Genomic DNA, 23,840 nt, shown 5'->3' with positions numbered 1-23,840 from the left:
GTACGAAGGAGAAAATAATTGCCAATAACACGGACAATTACTGGCAGTGTATTTTTGTTCAGAGAAGCTTACGAATCTTATGAATGGAACGAAAATAACATTGAATTGGCAATATTTACGTGTCAATCGAAAAATTCCAAAAGCGGTAACGGTTGTTCAACTATGATGTGGCAATGCGTCTTTTCATTAGGCAGCTGACAGCTGTCGGTGTAGTGCTATGGCTTCCTGTGTACGTATTATATCGCTGGCTGAAGATCGTACGGTTGTGTGATATTTTGATTACGGTAAACCTGCAATCACTATCAATGGCGGATGGAAAAATTGTTGAAGTGGCAGTGGAGAATGAAAACGGCCATCAATAACTTTCAGGGAAAAAATCAATTTGACAAAGGATTATGTTTGTCATACTGTACAGAGGATTTTAAAATTCTACAGCACGTATCTACTACGCGCCTTGATAGCTAGTTTTTATAGTTATTTTAAAAATACTTTATATGCGGAGAATGGAGTGTCAAAGTCATCTGCGAGATTAAATAATTCATTACTTCACGTTGTATCTTTGTTCTACTGCTATTCTAAGGTGCGAAGTTCTCGCGATTTTTGTTTTGTTGTTTTGTTGAAAAGATGTAATTTATTTTTTTAATAAATTCTCAAGGAATTCGAAATCTTTTAACGTACTCGTAGTTGGCGATTTCTACACTTTTCCAGGATCAAACGTCCCTTGGAAAGAATAGAAATCTAACGTTTTATGCGACGAGCTTCTGTTACCAAGATAACGAAATAAATAAAAAAATTTATATTAAAATACCATGCTCGCAATTTCTCAGCTTATCGTTTTCAACCAGCGAATTGTTGAAAGCGATTGTTGAAACGAAATAAGGTTTCTACAGAAATAAGGTTAACTTCGTTTATACTTCTTCTACACTACTTTCTTACGTCCTCCCGTTATCTTGCAAAAGGACATAATTTTCTGTCACCAGTAATCAGGTACAGTTCGTGAAAAGACGTAATTTTACGTGAATTAAACCTCTAAAATATCACGTTCCAAGGCAAAACAACGAAACAGTTGCGTCCAACTGGTCAAAATCAAAGCCAAATTACAAATAGATAAAATTAACTACAAATAGAAATTCATTCAAACGAAAACGTACATTTTCTAACATAAAAAGCTAAGGTAATTTTAACACATGGATAACTAAATAAAAATAAAGCAACAAGAGGCGTAGAACGTTCAATTTCACGTTACACGTGTAACCGCGATAGCAGATATTCCAACATACAATAAAGAATACGTAACATATCTCTATATTGCTTCTCTTACCATTTAAAACGTCCCGTTTCCATAGCCATATCACACGCAGTACTCGATACAGTATACCAAAACATGTTAACGTACATCTTAAACAACTAAATGCATACTATATATAATCTACTACATTAGTAGCCTGTCTCCATTCTCATTAATTAAATCCTAAAGCGTAACTTAATTCTACCTCATTTACGATTAATAATTCGCAGTAGTCGCGGAGTCGCAGAAGTCGCAGCAGATAGTCCGCGCACGAGTCGACGCGCGATGAGTCGCGCGATTTCCACGAGTTTCCCGCGCAAAGCTTGCACGGCTGGGAACTCGTTTGATTAGTGGCCGGCGTAGCGCGGTCAGTAGAACGATTCCGCCGGTGGTCAGCCCTACCTCGAGCACGCTGCGAGCTAATCGAACGTCTATATAGATGCGCAGTTCTAGCGTTCCACCTCCTCCTTGTGATATATGGGTGGTTCAGTTCGCGTGTCCAGTAGGATTAAAAAATATGAAAAAAGGAAAAAAGAGGGAAGAATATAGGCGAACAAAAAGGGACAACGCGATTCTCCTTGCAGCGTGACGGTTATAGATTTGTGTGTACGGTTCCAGCCAGCTGCTTTCGCGCAAATAGTAGCCACTTTTGCTACACGATCTCGTCGTATGATCTTGAAATTATTGCAACATTTTAGGGGATACTCGAGATAGGACGTTGTCGAGTGTTTAGAAAATTGTTTCACGGCTTTGTATTTAATAGTAATTAAATTGGCGTCGCTAATCTGTTTCTGCAAGGGGCCTGAATTGTTGTTTTATTGAATTTTTGTACAGATCTAACCAACAATTTTTTGGACAGCTTTCGATCGTAAGGAACTTGAATGAACAGATATGGCTATATATAGCATATATAGTACCTAATTCTAATATCTACCACCTAATACTATGCTAATTTATTCTACTATCTACTACTATAGTAATTTAATTAGTATCCTAATTGATGGGCATGAAGATTACACACAGGTTTTCAAAAGTAAAATCATACAATTTTTAATGCATCGATCGACGCACTTCGTTACTTGCCACGTTTTATAGAACTCGTGTGGGATTATTATACGAACGAACGAATAAATAAAGCTATTTGCCAATTTCTAGCGACTTAATGAATAAAATCACCAGCTAATTCTTTGTGATTTAAAGCGTTCGAAATTTCGAAAAACAGAGTTTTTCAACATTTTCCCGAGTTTCAGGCCACAGACGGCTGTAAGGATAAATATGCTGAGAATTCGTTTCGTCTGCAGCTGTTGGGCGATCAGTGATCGAGTATCAATGAACACGATGGATCTGTATTGTCGGCAACGCGCAATCTGTTCAGCCTATCGATACCGCGCGGTCTGATAATTAAATAACGGAGCTGACGCTATGCCAGACAAATTAATGTCCCTAGTCAACGTGGCGAGCATTGTGCTGTTGATTTTGGACCCCTTTCCGGCGCAAATATCGCTTTAATCTCTTCAATCACTGTGTACAGACGACTTATCCCGTGTTTTTTTTTTTCTCCATACTGTTTCATCGGATGTGGACCAGTTAAATAAACACAAAATATTTCTTAGCAAGATACAGTATAGCTGTTTCGTAAAATACTTCGCTTTAATTCTCACAGCGAGATAAAAAAGTATTCTCTATAGGATCATCTTTCGTTGAATTATTACAAAGAAGTGAAATGCCAGTTTTAAAGGTTTAAAATTTCCATGCATTTTAAAGGACGCAGGAAATCGAAAAGAAAGAGAGCTAATAATTTTAGTAAATCGACGATTGAGAAATTTGTTGACACAGAAGAAGAATTAAATATATTCTTCCCATTAAAATGTAAAATTTTGATTTCACATATAATCTGCTTGTTAAGTCAACCAAGTTTACTACGGCATCGTTTTCTCAGTTTTTGATATCTTCTCATGTTAAACTCAAAGTACACGATATCTCGCCATTCTTTTCTTATCATATTAAGGCCTGTCCCGTAATATGCTACAAGCTTGATTCTGTGCAAAGTTCAAGGTTGAGTTTTAAGACGTTCAAGCTCAGCTGACCTAGATACCCTAACTTTATCCTACGTAGCAATGTGTACTCTCTTTCAGAAACTCAACACTCGCGTACTATAAAATCTGCAAAACCCCTGTACGCTTAATTAATACACTTTCGAGTAGGAGTATTAATAAATTCAGATAATTTCCAGTATAATGGTTTCAAAGATAGCCAAAGAGTTCCACGTTGATGTAACTAACACTAATACAAACTCAGCGACAAACACTTGGAAATCTGCCGCCTTCGACACGAAAACAAACGAGTAAAAGCGAAAGTAAATAGAAGAATACTTCGCATTGACTAATTGCAAGCTGAAAAAGAAGAGTGGCGACGGTTTCCGATCAGCTTGCAATTCCTAGAGCAAAGTTCAGTAATCGTTTTTGATAAGCACGTAGCCGAGGGGAAAAGCATAATTACGCCGGCAAAACCAGCTTCGGAAGCAACTTGGGGACAAAAATGTTGCATTCGATCGGGCATAACGCGCCGGTTAAGGGGTTAACGTGCCGGTAATTGATAAGTAGCCAAGTATGCGTTTGATGGCGCGACTTAAAGAAGCAAGGTAGCTATCGCTTATAATATTAACAGGTCCCTTTTGCTTTCCACTTGATCGAAGGCAGCTCGATAAATTACGAGACGCCCGCTCGTTGATTGGCCGCGTTGATTGCACCGCGATTATGTATCAGAGGGAAAAGTCGCGTTTCCGTAAGAAACATCGTGATCGAGCACAATTATCCGGGCTGATCGGTGGAACGGTCGCGTGGATTGCTCGCTACCGTGTTGCCAACCAGCGAAACACGGCTGTTCCCCTGGCGCGAATGTTCCGCGTGCGTGAACACGCGTGAACCAAGACAGACGTGCCGTACGCGGATAAAACTTACGATCTACGTGAATTAACATAAAGACTTGATTAATGCGCCGATGATTTCAGCGCTGTTGCAGTTGCGTCTGAAGAACAGTGAAAAAGTTGCGACATTTTTGCTGGCTCGTCGATTTTCATACTACTTGTTGGCCGAAAGGCTGTACTGCACTGTGCTTTTTGTGAAAAACCGGTAATACCTGTAATATGCACGTACGATTACACCTATAGCCTGTGCTGTAATAATCTGCAACCATAAATATCGGAAATCGTAGAGCTAGCCCGATGACGTTCAGTGTCTTTGACACCTCGTGTTGAAATCAAACGCATGGACGATTTTGAGATCGGCTGGCAGTACATACGAGTATTTGGGGGGAATTTTTTAATTATTTTCCTATGAGACGTCCTAGGCGTATTGATGATTTGTGTTGAGATTCGAATATCAATTGATACTCTTATCGAGAGTTTGGCAACTTGTTGGACGTATTCCGACGTCGTTCGCGTTTACGTATATGGAGAACGTTTGAACGACGAAAATATTTTCCACGTGGATTCGCAAAAGGAATTACTCGACACCTCCCTTCGGAAAATGCTATTCTTTCGCAATTACTATAAAACAGCAAAACTATAAAACGCAACTTTCCTGGAACCTTGCCCAATCTGCCACAAACTGAGACCCTGAGTCCTCAATCCCTGGCATCGTAAACCCATCGCGAGTCTTCGTGTCCCTGTACCTGAAACAAAACGCAAAAAAAAAAAAAAAGAAGAAGAACCAGACTAACCAAGACCTCTTCACAGTGATAAAAAAAACACCCATAGAAGCACCTAAATCCACAGAGCTGCTATAACCGTACCTAACCTCCACCTGCGCCGTATCGCGTGTCTCGCGCGGCGTGTAATCCGCGCGAGCGCAGCCACACAGCGAGCGGTCCACGTGATCGCAACGAATCGCGTTGAGAAAGCGAATGAAAAACCGGAGGAGACAAAAAGGGGGCGAACAAAAAAAAAGAAAAAAAAATTGGGGAAAATGCCCAGAAGATACAGAACGGTGGGAAGGAAAGGGAAAAACAGGGCCGCTGGGAGAGCGTCGGAACACAGGCTACGATTAATCCGTTCTCCCTTGGCTGGGTCGCGTCGCATGTTTTCAGGTGCATACGAAGCTCCGCGGAAGAGAGCTTGTGCACCGCGAGAATGCCTGGACGAGAAACGTGCACCGGCACGCTGCAACTGCAGTGCGGGACTGCGGCGTTGCATCTGGCGAGGTGGCGTCGGAGGCTTTGCCAGCCGCAGAGGCCTGAAAGCTGTGTGCGAGCGGGAGACGCTTTTCAACGGCGAAGGAGAGACAGAGGAACGCGCGTATCGCGTACATGGAAGGCGGGCGGAGGGACGAAGAGGGAGAGAAAAGTTCGGAGGAAGAAGACAGGCGTGGAGAGACGGATAAAGAGAGAGAGAAAGGAGAGCCACGTGGTTGCCGGTTCACGTCAACGTCGTCACACGCAGAGGAAAGAGAAACACCCCCCCATTCGTCTCCCTTTGCCTCCTTTCTTCCCCTTTTTATTCCCGCTGCAACCTTCTCGTTTCGCCATCTCCCTCGTAACAGTCGGACTTCTCGTTAGACCGTCTCCATTTAGCTAGCGTACAGGGGCACACGCCCTCTCTGTCTCGCTCCCAACGATTTCTCTCCTCGTCTCACGGTCGTTTTTCTTCCTTTCGCTGATGTAATTGTCCGGCTACTCGTCTCTGTCCCATCAACGGTCCACCGGTTCTCCCTTCGCTTTTTTCACCGTGGCTCTCTATCTGTCTTTGGTCATCTCGCTTTCTCTCTTACGGATTTCTCGTTTCTCTATCTATCAGTATTTGACGATGTTCCTGTCCCTCTCTTCCTTTCTCTGTCCTTTTTTCCAACGTGTCGCCGTTTCTCTCGCGTAACGCGCGATCTGGCCCGAAACAAAACTTTTTGACGTTTTTCGCGCACCCACCCTAGGAATATGGACATACGTCAACTACGTGTGTGGGGAATGCGCCAAGTCCGTAACGGGGCCACGAGATTGGTCGAACGGCTGGCCAATCCGGTTTCGTGCCGGCTTCGAGCGGGGAAGAGGGTGAGGGGGATGCTGCGTGGAAAGCGGCGGACTGGAGGGGAGGAAATCCAGCGGGATGAGGGAAAAGCAGGGAGAGTGCGACGGAGGCGCAGGGCCGTAGGATGTCGGGGGGGCTCGCGATCGAAGAAAAAACGGCCGACCTCGGATGGATCCGGAAGTTGATTAGGACGGACCGTCGATACCGGAGGATGTATTTTTATCTCAACTGAAACGTAAATGGCGTGAAAGTTATTGAGCGCCCGACGAAATCGTCGTCTTCCGACGCGCAGTTTCGTTAACAACCACTGCCAACCAGTCGAGAATACTCGACAGAGTATTTCTCGTTCGTTTTTCGACCTATGATAAATAACGGTTATTTTCGCACGATAAAATTCATCTATCGCCGATGAATGCTTTTTACTATATCGGGTACGAGAAAAAAGGGAATTCAACTTCTAAACGTACGTACGCCAAGTAACGGTAAATTAGTTTTAGAGAAAATTGTTGCACGTGAAAAAGAGTTTAGTTCGGTCGTAACGAAGCTTGACGTACGGCACTGGCTGGAAGGAAACACGATGGACGCGGGGTCCCGGGGGATCGTGAACAAGCGAACAAAGGATGCTTTGAAGGGAGAAGAGGAAGACTCGAGGAGAGAGCCTCGCCTCGTTCCCTTTCCCTGATGGCTGGCAGAGAGGGATCTCCGCTCATCTGTTCTTGCCCTGCGGTAGGTAGGTTAGGTGGATACATTTGGCTCTCTTTTCGTCTCTCTCTTTCTCACACGCCTGTGCGCTCCCCTGCCGGTCCATTCCTCGTGGTGGTGCACTCGGTGCTTCTAACGTATCCTACGAAAACCAACCCCCACAGGAACCACGAAGCAGAAGTATCCACGCGTTCTCGTTAGCTCTCCAGTATACGATATTCCCCCCGATTCTCATAAACGTTCCTGTTTTCAATCGGTCCGACACGAGCTTTTTTACGTCGAAAATCGCCGGCTTCTCAAAAAACATGTCACAATCTTTTCTCATACCGCGCTGTATCTTCTGGATCAATTTCGCGAAAGGTAAACGTTATCGTGATTCTCGCGATGTATATCGTGTATACGATAGTCGTTTCAAGTAGTCGAGTAGTCGTTCTGAAACGAAGGAAGTAAAAAAAGAAAAAAAAAAAAAGCTACGAGCATACGTCATATCCGATGTCACGCTACATTACACTCTGCTTTCATCGCGTGCGTATCTTGCGCGCTAGGGCTGAACGTAATGACTATTCCGTTTCTTCGGCACGTTTCCGAGTTATTTTTCAGCATCTCGGAAATTGCTTTTTTTCCCCGGTGCTGAACAGTCGAACGACGACCTTTCAAGGGAAATCAGAGGTGAAGGGTGATCGTTGCGTACGAGTCGGTTGTTACATCACGGTTAGGAAAAAAAACCCTAGAAAGGTACTAGACGCGCTGGGCGACGCTGTATCGTGGCGCGAAAAAAATTCCTAGCCGGCGTATAATACAATAATCCACAGACGCGATGGCACAGCATCGTTCTCGAGGAGTCCAGGCAACACCGCCATCGCCGTCTCTATAATATTCTCGGAGAGATATTTCAGAGAGAGGGACTTCGGCGAAGCCTGTCTAACGACGCTGGAAGACCAGAGAAAGAGAGAAATATAGGTGCGCGGGCGCGCACACAGCCAGGCTGCGCGTTGTTCGCTTCGAATATGCAGCAAGAAAGAGAAGGAGGCAAAGAAGAAGAGAACGATCTCGATCCTCGTCCAACCAGTTCTTTCATTTCCCGTCTCTATCTATCTCGTTCCATCCACCTTGTCTATATCTCTGTCGCACCACCGCCCACTCGTTTATTCGCCCTCCTTCTCCTCCCTCTTCATTTCGCCTCTGTCATTTCTCTCTGTTCTCCCTTGCTCGCTAGGTCTCCGCCATACATCTATCTTCGTTCCACAGCTATTTCGTAGCCGTTCTCGCTCTGTCCTCGTCGCTCGCTTCGTCTCATTCCCTCCGTTGTTCGTGCTTCGAATGCCTTCCTCTCTCCTGCTTCTGTCCTTCTCTCGCTCGTACGTCAAGCATCGCTTCGTCCTCGTTTCCCAGTCCCATTCCCTCGACTCTCGCACCAACACACTCGCCCGATCCGTCCATTACTCGCTTTTCTCGCTCTCAGTCGCCCCCTTCGCGTCTCCAGCCCCAGCCGGCCGTAATACTTCTCATCCCTCTCGCTTACTCTGTTATTTCTCTCCGACCTCCGTGTACGGCAGATACGCGCGCGCGGCAATAGCTGGTTTCAGGAGACAGAAAAACAGGCGGACAGAGAGGGAGGTAGAAGCGGGTAGGTGGGACGGGGAGCGTTCGAACGTAGAAAGAGGGAAAAGCAGGAGTGCGATACTCTGCGACGCGAGTCTAAGATAGGAAGAACGAACGCAGGCAGGGGGAAAAAGAGACAGAGGGAAAAGGGAGTGGAGGACGCAAAATCGTGTCCGAGCATTAACGCGGCCCTCTCTCTTCCACTTACCTGCTTGCCAGCTAGCTTGGTCGTTCTCAGCGGTGCCGGGTTCCTCCGTTCTTCTACACGCTGCTACCTCGTGCACCACGGTGCGGCTGCTGCTGCGGGGAGGGATTTTAATTTCGCTGGATAAGTATTTATCTCGAAACGCGTGGAGATTCCGTAATGGACAAGGTGTATTTTCGGCGCGATGTAAATCAACGGACTTACCGGGAACTATATGTGCGCGCGCACGTATATTCCCATAAATCTATTTAAATATATGGCCGTGTGCGGCGCTCGTGCGCTATACGCTCTCGTCGTATAGAGCGCGGTACAGCGTCGCTATATACATAGAGAAACACGCAGCTGGCTAACGTGTGTCCGTGGATACACGTGGGAGCTTCTTCTCGCTTTGACAGAAGGGAGAAGCGTGTCTAAATTGGGAGTGGAAGGTGGGGTATGCTCCGGAGAGAGAAGATACACGACGCGGCACGGGGGAAGTTCGACGGAAGAAGAGACGGGGAATTATACCTTCTACTTCGTTCTTCTTTCGCCGTCGTTCCTATAGGAGGCGCTTCTAACGCGCGACTACACCCACGCTTGAAATCCCGTCCCTCGTGTGCGTCGAGGACGAACGAAGCTGGAAGGACGCGGAGAATACGCTGTGCGCTCTACCGCTGTTAGGACCCGTCCAGAGAAATGTCGGCACGATGAAAAAGTGGACAAGAGCGGGAGGGGCGACATTTTCGCGGAGTAGAACGACGATAGAGGGGTGTATAAAGGGACGCGCGAAATGGCGGGATGTGGAGGGGGACTACGAATGTCTGTCGAAAGACCGCGCCGGCAAAAGACACCGGGAATCAAAGAGAACCGGCTGGAAAAACTGCACGGAGAGAAAACTGGCGCGAGAGAGGGAGCGAGAGGGGTCGGGCGAGGCGGACGGAAGATTAAACCGGGAGAAACGGGAACGGAGAACCGGAAGGACGGATGGCGCGGCGGGCAAAAAAGTTTGGCCGAAGGAGAGTAGGCAAAGGGAGAGGAAAAAAGGAGCGCGTCCGAGAGGGAACATGTAAAATTCAGCAAAGTGGCGGAGCATCGAGATAAACGAAAGGTCGGAAGACGAGGTGAAGAGGGAAGGGAACGAGGTGGACGGGATTAGGGGAACAATGGAATCCGGGGAATAGGAGGAGAAAGAAAGAAGGGAAGAAAAACAGAAGAATCTTGCAAAGGGAATACAATACGAACAGGGTACCGTACGTAGGCTACAGGGTAAAAAGGAACGATGAAAAATTCGCCGTGGAACGAGCGATCCGTGATGAAAGAAACGGGGGCAAAGAGGAAAAGAGGAAAAGAAAAAGGAAAAGGGGGGTAGGGACAGCGGTGGCGAACAGGCCCTTGCCTGTTACGGTTCGCAGCGGGGAGCCAACGATCGGAATAAGATCGAGAGGATTGATGATTCCAATGGACGTGTTCGAAGGACCTTGCGTAGGTCGTGCTGGCTTCGTCCTTTAGCACCTACCATGCGACTGGCTGAGCACCAACTATCGATCGAACCAACGATATATACGAGACACGCTCGAACCACCGTGTACACACGTACTTACACACACGCTCACGCACGACCACGTTCCTGACCCGTAGGGGTCCGTGTGTGGCCGCGTGTATGCATGTACGTGCCTCGTGTCCTACGTGTGTACGTACACGTCGGGGTTATATATACATGTATATATATAGATCGATCGATTGCTGGCCATGGATCGATACGTGCGCGCGCAACCCACCCTCGTTTGCTCGCTCGCTCGCTCGAGGCTCTACGGTAAGGGTTGCTGCTGCCTAAGGTGTTCCAAGGGATGGGAGGGGATCGGCGGCGCCTATTGGATTTCCACGGACTTTTTTTATCCTTCTTTTCCGTTGCCCCTTCTCCCCGTGTCCCTTCTTTTTGAAAAACTGTAGATCGACCAAAGGCTCGGTCTCGCCCGGATGATACCGTAGAAAGATTCTATGAATAAGTTGGCAACGTCCAGGATTATTTTTGAAAGGAAATCGCGCCACAAACACGCGCGTGGAAACCAAGCTTTTGCAACTCGATACTGTAAATTTACAGTACCGTCGGTGTGTTTGGAGAAATCGTAGGCTAACAACGACGAAGAGGAAATAACGGTGGAAATTTGCCGGATTAGAAATTATTTCGCAAAAATCTCTACGGAGTTTCTGCGTATCGTAACACGTAGAACCACCCCGGTGTTCCATTTGGAAAAACTTTTGTCCCCGACGTAGTGCACGTGCGCTTCGGCTTCCACCAAATCACGTTCCCCTGCGATCAACCGGGTCTCCTCATTTCGGATCGAGAGGAGAAGGTGAGCACAGGACACGCTTTACGACGAGACGCACGAAGCGGTCGTGAACGAGCGTTAAAATATTCAGTGAACCGGCCCAGTTGGTCCTGCGCAAGTAGAGAAATCGCATTTCGGAAAACGACCCCTCACGTATAGCCGCGTTCGTGGTAGCGTGTGCGTGAAAGTTTTTCGTAATCGGCCCATCGACGAGGCGTGGAAAGTGTCGACGATCTAAGCACGCCGGCCGACATAATTAAAACTTCCAGAAAACATAATAACTACACAATTAAAGCGCGTCCCTCTGACTCTACTCTCTCTTGTCAGGAACAAGGGGAACTGGGGGGAGCGGGTGGGTGGGAAGAACGGGGAGAAAGCGGGTTTGAAAAGCGACGAGGACACGCCGATGCTGGAAAGAGAAAAACCGAGAAAGATAGAGGGGAGAGTGGTTTCATGGTGAGGGTGGAAACCGAGAAAAAGAGACAGAGAGCGAGAGAGAAGAGGCGAAGCGGAAGGGAGACGGACGAAAAGAGAAGATTCCAAGCCGAGCGGGTGGATGGTGGTCTACGGCAAGAGGAAGGGGGTAAAATGATGTAAAAATAACAAATTGAAACTGCTGGCCAGGAGGGTTGGATAACGCGAGGAGCAACGAGGACGAGGTTCGCCGATATTCCCCGAGCTAGACGAGAACGACCGATCTATATAGTTACCGGCGAACAGAGACGGAGTGGCAGGATGAACGAGACAGCGAGCAGCAGAGAAGGGTGGGCCAAAGGGGTGGCACAAGTAGATTTCAGTCTGGTGGGGGTGCTGCCAGAGAGCTCCCCTCTTCGGCGGAAAATAGGGGAGGGTTGTCGTACGTGTTAACGCGGCTACTATATATATATATATATATATACATATATACACATATATCTAGAGATACATACATATATGTAAGTACCTATATATACACATAGCATATACGTACGTGTACATAAGTACATACGGTATATACGTCGTATAGAATGCACGTATGTGTATATACGTAGAGGTACCAATGATAGTCCACACCCATACGGATTCCTATATACGCGTACCCCTTTCCCTCCACAGCTTCACCCTCCCTCTCTATCCTGTCTCTCTCCGAAATCAGCCATCCTCGTCACATCCACGCAGTTTCACGGCGTGAGTGTATGTGACGCGAGGGGCAATGCTCCATCGTGCAACGTGGAAATTTAGTTCCCTTCGTGTACACACACGTATAGAGGAATCGCGAGGGTGTGGGAGTAGCAGCCTGCGGCTGTGTGTGGTGCTTTACGACTCGATCGTAGCGTTAATGGCACCGCTGTCTGAGTGTGTAGGTAGCGGTGCACACGGGAAATGTGCTCGTGCCCGTCAGAGAACGCTTTCGACGTATACCATCCACCGTACTAGGCCAGCCAACTATATTTCGCGCGACCGAGCAGATTTCACTAATACGAGGAGCACGGCCCGCGTGGAATACGTACGCGCGCCTCATGCAGCAACCCGTCCCTCGCGATACTACACGTGGCGATCGACGAGGAGGGTTGCGTTGCGAACCAACCCCCGCCCCATCCCCCGTTTCGCACACTTTCTTTTTGTCGTCTCTGTTACGTTCGTTTAATTCACGCTTTTCCTGGTCACGCCGTCACTGTCGTCGAATCGAGCGTGAACCAGAGAACGCGTGCAAATGGCTCGATCAGCCAGACATTGTGCTGGTTCCAATTGATTCCGCGAAAGGATTCACCGGAGTAACTTCGCTGGAAAGAGCACGATACCGTTTCAGGCACACCGTATTTCAGCACTTTTCTGGAAATCGTCGGGAATCTTGTTTCGTGGATTTTCTAGAATTTTACTTTCTCTCCCGAAGGAAAAGTAGATTTTTCTTAATTTTAGACAGGACGGATAACGGAACAGGTTTCCGGCAGAAACTTAGAAACAGGAGCATCGTTGTGAATAATTATAGTGCTAACGTAAGGCTTTAACATATATTTGTTACGTAACATATAACATATATCTGTTTTATAATGTAAATTGATGAGTCAGTGATATAATTCCATTTTGAAATTCTGATATAAGTCTGTTCTTATTCTGTGTGCATTGTAAAGTGACTCAAGGATGATAAAATATGCATACACGCTCCATCATCAGCACCACTTATTCTTATAACTTGTCCAAACAAACTTCCATAAAACTGAATATTCTTAATCAAAACAAGAGAACGATCTTACTCCTGGCCTGCCAGCAAACTGTATTACCTTGCACAGTTCCATGTCACGTAGTGAAACGATCCTCTTGTCAATCCCTGCATTACAGCAAATCCACGAATATATAAATTCCGTCGCATCATCGTTTGATTTCCTCCTCTCGAAGGGTGGGACTCCGCGAGTCTCCGAGAGGAATACGGGGGAAGCTCGTCATCGCAACTGCTGAAAGAAAGTAAAACACAAAGTACAAAATATTCGATTCGATGGACGAAATGCAATGCAGTCGGAAGAAACTCGCTGATTGACATCTATATATATATATCATCATATCGTCTATTGACAGGCCACAGGCCACATTATACACCAATTATACGCATGAAAATCACAGAAACGTAACTTGAAAAATAAGGAAGCAATGCGAAACCTTCACCTGCACAGCGAGGCTACGTAAGGTACGCTTCAACCCTATTCCAGGAAAAAGGGTCGAGGCGGTCAGCATAACAACTGACATAATTAAGGGAATACGTAGGGAAGAACGGGTGAGAGGAGCCGTATCTTGAACGTACATTGTTGACACGAAGAATATTATTTCTGCTTGTGTTCTTGGAAGGTTTATGGAAATTGATGATTAATAACAGTAACGTCACGTATCTTTCTTCGATTTGCAAACGGTAGCTTATTAGGAGCATCAAGAGCTCATAATTGCAGTTATCAATGGCCAATAAACATACCAAGTTAGAGAAAGCTGGAAATCTTAGGAATTTCTGTTGAACTCCCTCGATAAAAGAGATCTTACATTTTTCTATGCTGAGTTCCATACTTCTGACATGAGATCTAACCAGAGAAGCTATAAGGCGAACGAATTCAACTGAGCATTTGAGATACCCGGATAACCTCGGAAGTTAGGCTACTACATTATGTAGTACAAAGTGTAGATTGGTAATCGGTTAAATGATACAAATTTAGTGCACTTTAATAGGCTTGATACTAATTAATGTTTCATTTAATACGCTAAAACCTAATTAATTAGTATGTAAAGACTCCACCCAAAACTACAGCTGATCATCTGAGACGTCCAGATAATGCGTGAGACAACTGCGTGTACAAAAGTTGCTAGAGTATCTCGTGATACATCCGAACATCCACGACAGTTTTGAAACTTTTTGATTCCAGATTAGGCTACTGTCGCTATGTGATAGCAAGTACACACGTTGTTGCTGGTCGATTACGATACAGTACAATATTTAATATACTTGGACCTAATCAATGAGTGCGTAGAGGTAACGCTGTACATGTGAAACAATCATCTAAGGTACCCGGATAACCTCGGAAGTTAGGCTACTACATTATGTAGTACAAAGTGTAGATTGGTAATCGGTTAAATGATACAAATTTAGTGCACTTTAATAGGCTTGATACTAATTAATGTTTCATTTAATACGCTAAAACCTAATTAATTAGTATGTAAAGACTCCACCCAAAACTACAGCTGATCATCTGAGACGTCCAGATAATGCGTGAGACAACCGCGTGTACAAAAGTTGCTAGAGTATCTCGTGATACATCCGAACATCCACGACAGTTTTGAAACTTTTTGATTCCAGATTAGGCTACTGTCGCTATGTGATAGCAAGTACACACGTTGTTGCTGGTCGATTACGATACAGTACAATATTTAATATACTTGGACCTAATCAATGAGTGCGTAGAGGTAACGTTGTACATGTGAAACAATCATCTGAGGCTCCCGGATAACTTCGGAAGTTAGACTACTACATTATGTAGTACAAAGTGTAGATTGGTAATCGGTTAAATGATACAAATTTAGTGCACTTTAATACGCTTGATATCAATTAATATTCAATTTAATGGATTTTAATGTGGACTTCGACTGTACATGTGTGATACTCAAGTAGCAGGGTACCCGTGAGACACCCAGGTATGCAGAAGTTAGAGATTAGGTTACTACGTACGCTACGTAATACAAAGCATAGGTTGTTGGTAGTGAGTTTTAAATGCAAAGGAGAATCCGCTGTCAACCCGATCATCGTACTTGTGCATATCTAAAGACTGAAAATAAAGAACTCTCGTCTCGAACGAACGAACACACACGATGCAACCGGTCTCACCTTAAAGTGGTGAGAATGTCCGATCTGCAGCTTCTTCTTTGTCAGTTCTAGCGAGTTTGCTTGTCGCATCGAGGTTCTCACGCAACTGTCTCATATGTATCTCGCGAAATAGCCGGCTACGCGGGTAATTCTTCTGAATTTGGTTGAAATCACCGTCTCAACTTTTGCCAACAACCATCCACCCACGCCAGACTCGATCGACTTTGACCGAAAACTGCTCTAATCGACAACGCTAGGCACAATAATAATCGACACACAGTGTGACCAATTGCTTGCAGCTAGCATCGACCATTCCATTCGCCTTGGCTGTTGCTTGTTTCGCGTTTTCGTCGATATGCTAACGCGACTCGGCAAATGTAAAGAGACGCAAGACGCGTCTTCTACGTTTCCTCGTGTTCGAAGAAGTAGGCAAACAGTTGGTCGAAACGCTGTTGAGCGAGAAGACAGGAAAAAGACGTAGGTGGACTGGATGAAAATAGTTGGATATTTTCTAGTTAACAGGGATGAGCAAAACAATTAAAAGCTGGCGCAAGGCACGTATTTTCTTTTGTCATCGGGCAACGAAGATTCACGCAGTTTCAATTCCCAATTTGCTAGCTGCTATATTTCTCGACTGGCGGACTGGCGCCAGTTTACGGTCGAGCTGGAAGCTAAAACGAAAAAACGAAGGCGAAAAATCCGAAATTCGAAGATATTTACTCGAGGAAGCGCATTAGCCTTTCTCGAGTGGAAAACACGGGGAAATATTCAGAAACGGAAATCAGACTGGAAAATAGCGGCGTCGTGTGCGCCGCTGCGTGCAACCCGATGGCCGAACAACATTTCGACGAGAGGAACGTTATTTAAACAGCGACCAAGCGGATCCGAAGGAGGTACATTTTTCCAAATAAAAATTCATTTAGCAGGCAGCGGGTTCGCGGTTGTCCGGCTTTTGCGAAACCGGAAAACTCATTGCGCCGAAAGTAGCCAAAGTGCTTTGTACAATTAAGCGAGAATTTTCGCGAATCAGCACCGAATTAGTATTAATTAACTCGCAATTCCAACGGAATTCCTGTATAATGAACGAAACAATTTCGTCGGTGCAATAAACTTCACTCGAAAGCTACGAATAATTTCAATCATAATTTTTCTCTATCCTTCCTTTCGTCTATCGATTTTCCCTCGGTCTTTCTGCTTGCTCGGGAATTCCTATTACCGTCATTATCATAATAAAAGGTTACATTTTCTTCGTTTATTAGGCGCAGAGAAAGAGATTCTGCGCGTTTTAGATTTTATATTCCATACAGCGTTACTTCTCAAACGATTTTTGACAATTCTTTAGCGCGTTTAACATCGTCGATATTTAAGTTTCTAACTTCTACGCCTTCCATCCCGCGTATACGCAACGTCGTTTATCTATGCGCGTTTTTAACGTAACCATAAACTGTAGACGTACGTGTTGTGAAACTTGTTCGAAATTTACATTGGTATAATCCGTTCTTTCGATTAATTCAATACGTTGTATGTTCCTGAAACAGTTAAGATAACGGTTTCTCTATCGTTGATAGCCGATAAAGAGGAATTTTTCTCATTGGATCGAAGGAAAATTCTGATTGCGATATAGCCAAGAGTACACTGTGCACGCGCGACGAAAGAAGCTTGTCGATGAAATTCGTATTTCTCGTTGCATCTTCTTTTCGTCTCAGTTCGACGAAAATGACGTTGACGGTGTCAAAAATCTTGTTGTTCAGATAGCAGAGTCGCGTTTGTTCGAACTCACCGAGGGAACGAACAGTCCATATAACTGCAATTTGTACGCCTAATCGAGAAGTTCTCCGTCTTTTCTTGTTACCTGTCATTCTTCCTTCATTCGTACAATGACGGTTCACTTAATCAGCTACTGATTAAAATTTCGTCGTGGTGAGTGAGATTCTACTAACGTAGTATCAAAGATCGTCAAAACGAAACTGTGCCTCGAGTGACCGAGACAATTTTCAAAGGTTAAAACCATAGAAGAACCATAGAAATTATATCTCGTCTCGCTTATTCATGCAAAATATGCCATTTTTCAGAAATGAAAATTGTGTTCACCAAGGTACAAAAAGCTACAGAATTTCCTTCCCCATCTAACATTATTCCCTCTTTTGACAAAATGCAAATCGACTTGTCATCTCACTGAGAATCCACAGCCTGGCAATCATTTGCCGCGTTCAATTCGTCCGGACGTTTTATCGAGACCATTAATCATCCGTAGATCTCGGCCATGACGTCGATCGTTGACTTAAGCCTGATTCACGCAAGCGGTCAAGGTTACTGTCGGATTACGATCGACCAAAATCTACGATTTTACCGACACGTTCGCACTAAACAACAGAATCCCGTGGCAGTGTTTCTCATCCTCGTTCGTCCGTTCGGACCAGCGACGACATCGTTTTCCAAGTTCTCCAGCGATTAGACGATTAAAGCAGCTGTACTGGTCATAAAGCTTTTATATTCTTATTGTTCTATTGTTATATCGTGATAATTGTATTCTATTATCGATTATATTATCATATTATCTTATCGATGTATCGCTGATTGTACGAAACACTTGTTAACCAGCGAATCGAAGAAAACAAAACGAAGCGAATTTGGCCAATGGAAGCCGATCGCGGCGAAGATCGGCGGAAGGAAAAGCTCGCGAAGGAACAGCAGAGTACGCGATGTTCGTTTCCTTTTCTCTGTGACGTTTTGTATTCCATGGAGCCGACTTTGACGGCTGTCAAAGAACTAGACGCGTTTTACGGCCGTTTCGTTCCGTTTGGATATTCGATTTTTCGTTCGGACTTGCCGCAGGGAGAAAGCACCACCGACCCGGTTTCTCTTCGCCGTCGGTTGAACTCCAAGCTTTCTTGTTGTGGAAAAAATCCGTGTTTCGTAGCTTTGTGGCCGGCCTCGGATGGAAATCATCGCAGTCGAAGCGGCGACTTATATAATTACACGACAGAGACTCGTTTACATTTCGTTAAGGAACAATTACCGCGTGCTACGTGTAACGAGATTTAAGGAAACGCGATAAACGCTTAATTCCACGGGAAACTGGTCGACAACTTTACTTCCGGCCAGCCCTTCTCCGCCACTTTGTGCCACGTTTTTATCACCATCGAACAGCGTGCGTATCCGAGACGCGGATAATTTTCCATCCTGCAAAGTTGCCCGTTGAAACGCTAATTCAACGTTGCATTACACGCCGTACATTCTCTTTTCTGTTTATTGATTCGCGCCGCTGTCAGTTCTACGGTATAACACAATCGATAGTATTATTATTATTATTATTATCGGTATTCTTGCCGCTGCTATTACCAAATAACACGAGTGGAAGTAGCCGCAAAAATGCTCGACCGCCACTCGAGTGGCTGGGATTCGGGGGCCATTTTCCCGATCGAGATCGATCATTCGATCAATCGGTAAACAGTTGGCGAACAGCCGGCGATCATCATTTTGCGCTTGTTAATTATAATACACGTTCATTAAGTATTCAAGTGATAACGATGTATCGATTTTTAACCGACGACGAGCAGAAACACCGACGGCATGTAAAATAGGCGACGCTATTATTGTTGCTACCAATTACAATTCACATGCAAGAAATAAATACGAGCTCGTACAATCGCGCGGAGAATATTCCAACACTTGGACGAGGCTCGAAACGGAAACGTTTCTAATGCAATTAACGGAATTATAATCGATGGATATATAAAACAGTTCTGGCCGTTACGTTTATCGTTGTTATCGTGGAAGTGCGAGAGCGGAGAGCTGCGACGAACGAGAACCGCGCGGAAATTACGAAACGTATCGTCTAAATTCAGTGGAAACGTAGGAACGACAGTAAAAAGAACGCGATTAAGGCACCTGTATGTTATAAATACGAGGATATTATTATTTTATTTATTTATTAATATTTAGTCCGTGCCTTTCGGCTTTCGACGAGCTTCCGGTTTCGTATATCGTTATACTTTTTACATTCTGTCAGCCTTATCACCCTTTTGCCTCCTCCCTTGTATCTATCTAAATGGTTTTCTTTGGCTATCTCTCTTTTCTGATATATTTATCCTTCCCCTCTTATGCACTCTATGGCAAGTTTTCGGCGTTTACCTCCTTGCTACGCTTCCTCATTTATGCTTCTTCCTCGTCTTGTATTGCCCTCCTCTTCTCCATTATTTTGTTCGATTTTACTGGTCCTTCTCCAGTTGTGTTTAGTATTTTTTCTGTGTCCATTGGCCCTCCACTAACGGAATTATAATCGACGGATATGAAATAGTTCTGGCCGTTACGTTTATCGTTGTTGCGTTTATCGAGAGCTGCGACGAACGAGAACCGCGTGGAAATTACGAAACGTATCGTCTAAATTCAGTGGAAACGTAGGAACGATATAGTAAAAAGAACGCGATTAAGGCACCTGTATGTTATAAATACGAAAATAGTACAAGAGATATGGTACACCGTGATTAAATTAATGCTAGTATTAATTAATATCTACCGTTGATTATAATAAATTATGGCACGCTTTTGGCAGAAATTAAAGAATCGTTTAATATACTATTACATCAACGTAATTATTCTGTTATCGCGCGAGTTTTATGAAAATGCAATGGGAAACTCGAACTTAACGAAGACGTAAATAGTTACGATAAACAGGGAAAAATAAAACGTTTTATTATTTATCCACTGCCTTAACGATATACAAATAAACAGAAATAAACAGCGGCTACGGAGAGCGTAGCAAACGCCAGACACAGCGACATCGATACTCAAACAAAATACTCAAATAGGCGAATAAAGAATTAGCCTAAACCGCCAGCCAAACTATTCGAGCGAAGAACAAATTGATCTACGCTGAACGACAAACGCGACAACATAATGACACTTGGAAACGCGACAAGATGATGACACTTGGAAACGCGACATCGCCAGAACGATAATTAAAATGCTGCGCGCGGAATCGAATTTTGTATCGGAGGACGCGAGAGATCGATCCGTTGGATCGCGACGCACGTTGCTGGAGAAGCGGCAAGGTTAACGGTGTATCGATTTCCGGTGCAAGAGCGGCGGTGGAAGCGGCCGAAAGAAGAGAAAAGAAAACGGACGAGCGGAAGAGTTGCGTGCACGTAGGAAAGCACGGGAGCGAGCGAGTGGCGCACGCCTTCGGCCGCTTTACTTTCACCACGCACGGCAACCAGAGAAGGAAAAGAAAAAGAGCATACCGCGAAGGAAGTCGGTTCCCACGGCGTCTGCGAGCTGGCGCGTACGCGCCTCCAAGAGCCGGAAGTGGCGACCGCGACCGCGACCTCGGCACCCTCCTCCAGCGTCGTGGCCGCTCCGCTTGTTAGCTCGTCCAGTTCAGACCCTCGGTGATAATGGTCGTTAGAGAAGTCACCGGTTTCCCCGTGCCATTAAACCGCAACGTTTCGCGATTCCAGCGTTCCGGCTACCCCTCGTGTTTCTAGCGGAATTATCAAGTGTAACGCGCTTTTCAGCGGTCGCGATTCTTAAGGCGTTTTTACACCGGTAACGTGTGCTTCGTTCGATTTCGGTTTCCATGTATAGAGAAGGAGTGTGTGTGTGTGTGTGTGCGTGCGTGTAGGTGCGTGCGACTTTTCTTCGGCGCTTCGAGGGAAGCTCAGACTATTTTTATCCGAAGAATATTTCACTCTGTATATCGTGTCATTTTCGTTTCTTTATATCCAGATTCTTATCTGTCACTTAATTCCCTTCTTCCGTTATGTCTTTCTCTCTTGCTCTGCCTGTTTCTGTGACCTTATTTTTGTCCCGCAAATACCTCAGTCCATATTTCGGCGTTTTTACTCTTTTATGTCCCAGATCCTTATCCGTCGCTAATTCCCTTTTTTCATTTCGTCCTCCTCATTGCCTCTGTGCGCGAGTGTGTGTCGATAACACACGATCAGCCATTACGTGCTAACCGTGTCTAACGCCGTTTTATACTTGGGTGTTCTAATGGGTGGCTGGTAGTTGCCGCGTGGCCAAGGCCTCTGGCGTATTAAAAGCCAATTATTACGAAATGTAATAATCCCTTTGAAAAAACGGCGCCCACAGCTGGGTAAAGGGCTATTTAAAAAGATACTGCTGGCAATTCGTGCACTGCGGCTACAGCTAAGCCGTGATAATGATTTATCAATTAATATTACCAATATTTGTTGGTATCGACGTTACTAAACCTGATAATTCCTTGAACTACTGACCTAATTATAAAGTATGCTAATAATTGTTTGTATTTTACCTCCTTTATCTTCACTTCTTATTATCCTAATTAGCTACGAAGATCCTATAGATTCATTGCATTAGACAATTAGACATCGTAAGTCATCGATTGGTAATTTTTTCGTGGAAATTCGCGCCAGATAATTAATTATACTTTTTAATGTTTATTTACGTCGTTGTCTCATTTTCTTCAGGAAAAGCTACTCGCTCGGTGACGAAGAATATGCCAACTAAAATTTGGGTTAGCAAGATAATTAGTTTCGCAGTTTGTTAGAGTTCTCAAAGATTGTGACAAATTCAAGATTACAAAGTATATATATAGAGAGTGTAATTACGTTTGTTTTAGCTATGAAGGCTAACTACATGCAAGAAACAGAGGCTGTCGGTAGCAGGTTACAACTGTGTTGAATTAACCCCGATAGATGTAGGAAAAAATTGAACACAGTGTGTATGTCGCGTAGAAAGTGGCGTAGAACAATCGTTAAGTAATTACTCGTTTACAATATCGTATATCGTAACGTGCCAGTCGAAACTGGATTGTCTACGTCCCTAATTGAGTTCCGGATCATCAATTAGCCAGATGCGGCAATCAAAGTTGCACCTCGGTGGTGCGTAAAATTGGAGGGAAAACGAATCGTCTTCGTAATTTTGTTATTCGTAACAAATATCTTAATTATATTGTACTATTTGTATAATATGTATGTTATATCGGGTGGACAAGAAAAACCTCAAGCTTCAGCCACGAGTATTTTAATTTCCAACGAGAAGGAATGAAATAAAATCACAGAGAACGAGGAAATTTTCCATCGACTTTGAAAAGCTCTAGGTACTGAGAAAGCTCGTGAAACCTAGAAATAGCTGTGCCGTGTTGCTCCGCTTTCTCTATAGGGAATATATCGACAAGTTATAATTGCAAATATTTGCAACTCTGAACAATTACGTAACTTGCTCTTAGGGGCGAAAATCGAAGTCAGAATGTTAATTCCGATTTTAAAACACCGTCGAAGACCAACAGACGCAAGTTTTAAGGCTGAGGAGACAACGTCCATGATGTTTTTCAAGCAAAGAATAAACATTTTCACCTAACTGTTGACCCGTGTAGGAGCTGCGAGGGCTGCGAGTGCTGCGACTTGTGTAGGAGCTGCGAGTGCTGCGACTTGTGTAGGAGCTGCGAGTGCTGCGACTCGTGTCCGGCTGGGGCGTTGAAACAGGCCGCTGCGGAGCGTAAAGGCGGAAGAAACGAACAGCCCGCGGAAGGGTTGATCGAGCAGATCCGCGCGAGGGACCCGCTCCAGCCCCGACGTCGGTGATCGTCGATACGGCGCGACAAAAAACGATACGCGTCGATCGGGCCGGCTCCGTGACTCGGAAGCGAAACGAACGGTCTCCGTAGAAGAGGCGTCGAGGCATTCGCAGCGTCGGAACGTCAAGAGTCACGAGCGCGACTTAACCCCGCGCTCACCCTTCCATCCCCGTCCTTTTTGCTTTGACAGCACTTGCCATCTCATCTCCCTTCCTTCTTCTCGGGCACCTCCATTCCGCCTGGCGACTTCCACCTCCAGAGCGTCACCTCCATCGGCCACGACGACGACGGCCACCTCCTCCGAGCCAGCGTTAGACCGGCGCACCACCAGCTTCTCCAGCTGTCTCCTTCTCACACCACCCACGCCGTAAAATTATAATCTGTCATATTCATCAGTACAGCGTCCTCTTCGCCTGCGTCTTTCTCTTTTTCACCGTTTTCTCCTCTGCCTCCCTTCGTCCCACTTCACCTGCAGCCACACTGTTTTTCCCTTCTCTCTGCTGCCTCTCTAGCCCCCAACGGCTTCGGGTACCAGCTCTCATCCTCTCTAACCAGCCTGCAAACTCTGCCCCTTCGTTCGTTCTTTCCTTCCTTCCTTCCTTCCTTCCTTCCTTTCACGTTCTCCACGCGCGTCCTCCACGTTCACCCTTCGATTCTCCCTTTATCTTCCTCCCTTTTTCCTGCCCCTGCGTGCCTCTTGTTCCGCTTTTTTAAAGCCTCGATCCCTCGTTCGTCTCGCACTTGCCTCTTTCTGGCGTTGTCCTTTATTGCGCACTTTGTTTAGTCCTCTTTCTGGGCCGATCCATCGCCCGCAGATTTCCATCATTTTCCACGCGAC

At 45.3% G+C, this 23,840-nt stretch overlaps 1 protein-coding gene and 1 long non-coding RNA gene across 22 annotated transcripts in view; both read right to left on the bottom strand.

Annotated features, from left to right (window-relative positions):
- Window positions 1–23,840, bottom strand: part of LOC126874937 (zinc finger protein rotund) — a 406,667-nt gene that overhangs the window by 113,040 nt on the left and 269,787 nt on the right. For 2 of the 21 annotated variants that reach the window (XR_007693127.1, XR_007693126.1), the window contains exon 10: window positions 13,103–13,555. The exons of 17 other annotated variants lie outside the window; for them this stretch is intronic. The gene's annotated coding sequence lies outside the window, so the exon portion shown is untranslated. Of the gene's footprint in view, window positions 1–13,102; window positions 13,556–23,840 lie in introns of those variants that run through there. 2 more of the 21 variants (XR_007693129.1, XR_007693128.1) reach the window with 1 other exon arrangement.
- LOC126874943 (uncharacterized) lies at window positions 13,103–20,670 on the bottom strand. The gene is made up of 2 exons (XR_007693132.1): window positions 19,880–20,670; window positions 13,103–19,332 (listed from the first exon to the last, which is right to left on the bottom strand). It is a non-coding gene; the product is annotated as an uncharacterized LOC126874943 (long non-coding RNA).

The sequence above is a fragment of the Bombus huntii genome, chromosome 17, assembly GCF_024542735.1.
Source record: "Bombus huntii isolate Logan2020A chromosome 17, iyBomHunt1.1, whole genome shotgun sequence".
NCBI lineage: Eukaryota > Metazoa > Arthropoda > Insecta > Hymenoptera > Apidae > Bombus > Bombus huntii.
Note: the sequence above shows the minus strand (reverse complement) of the source record. Positions and strands in the feature narration are given on the sequence as shown.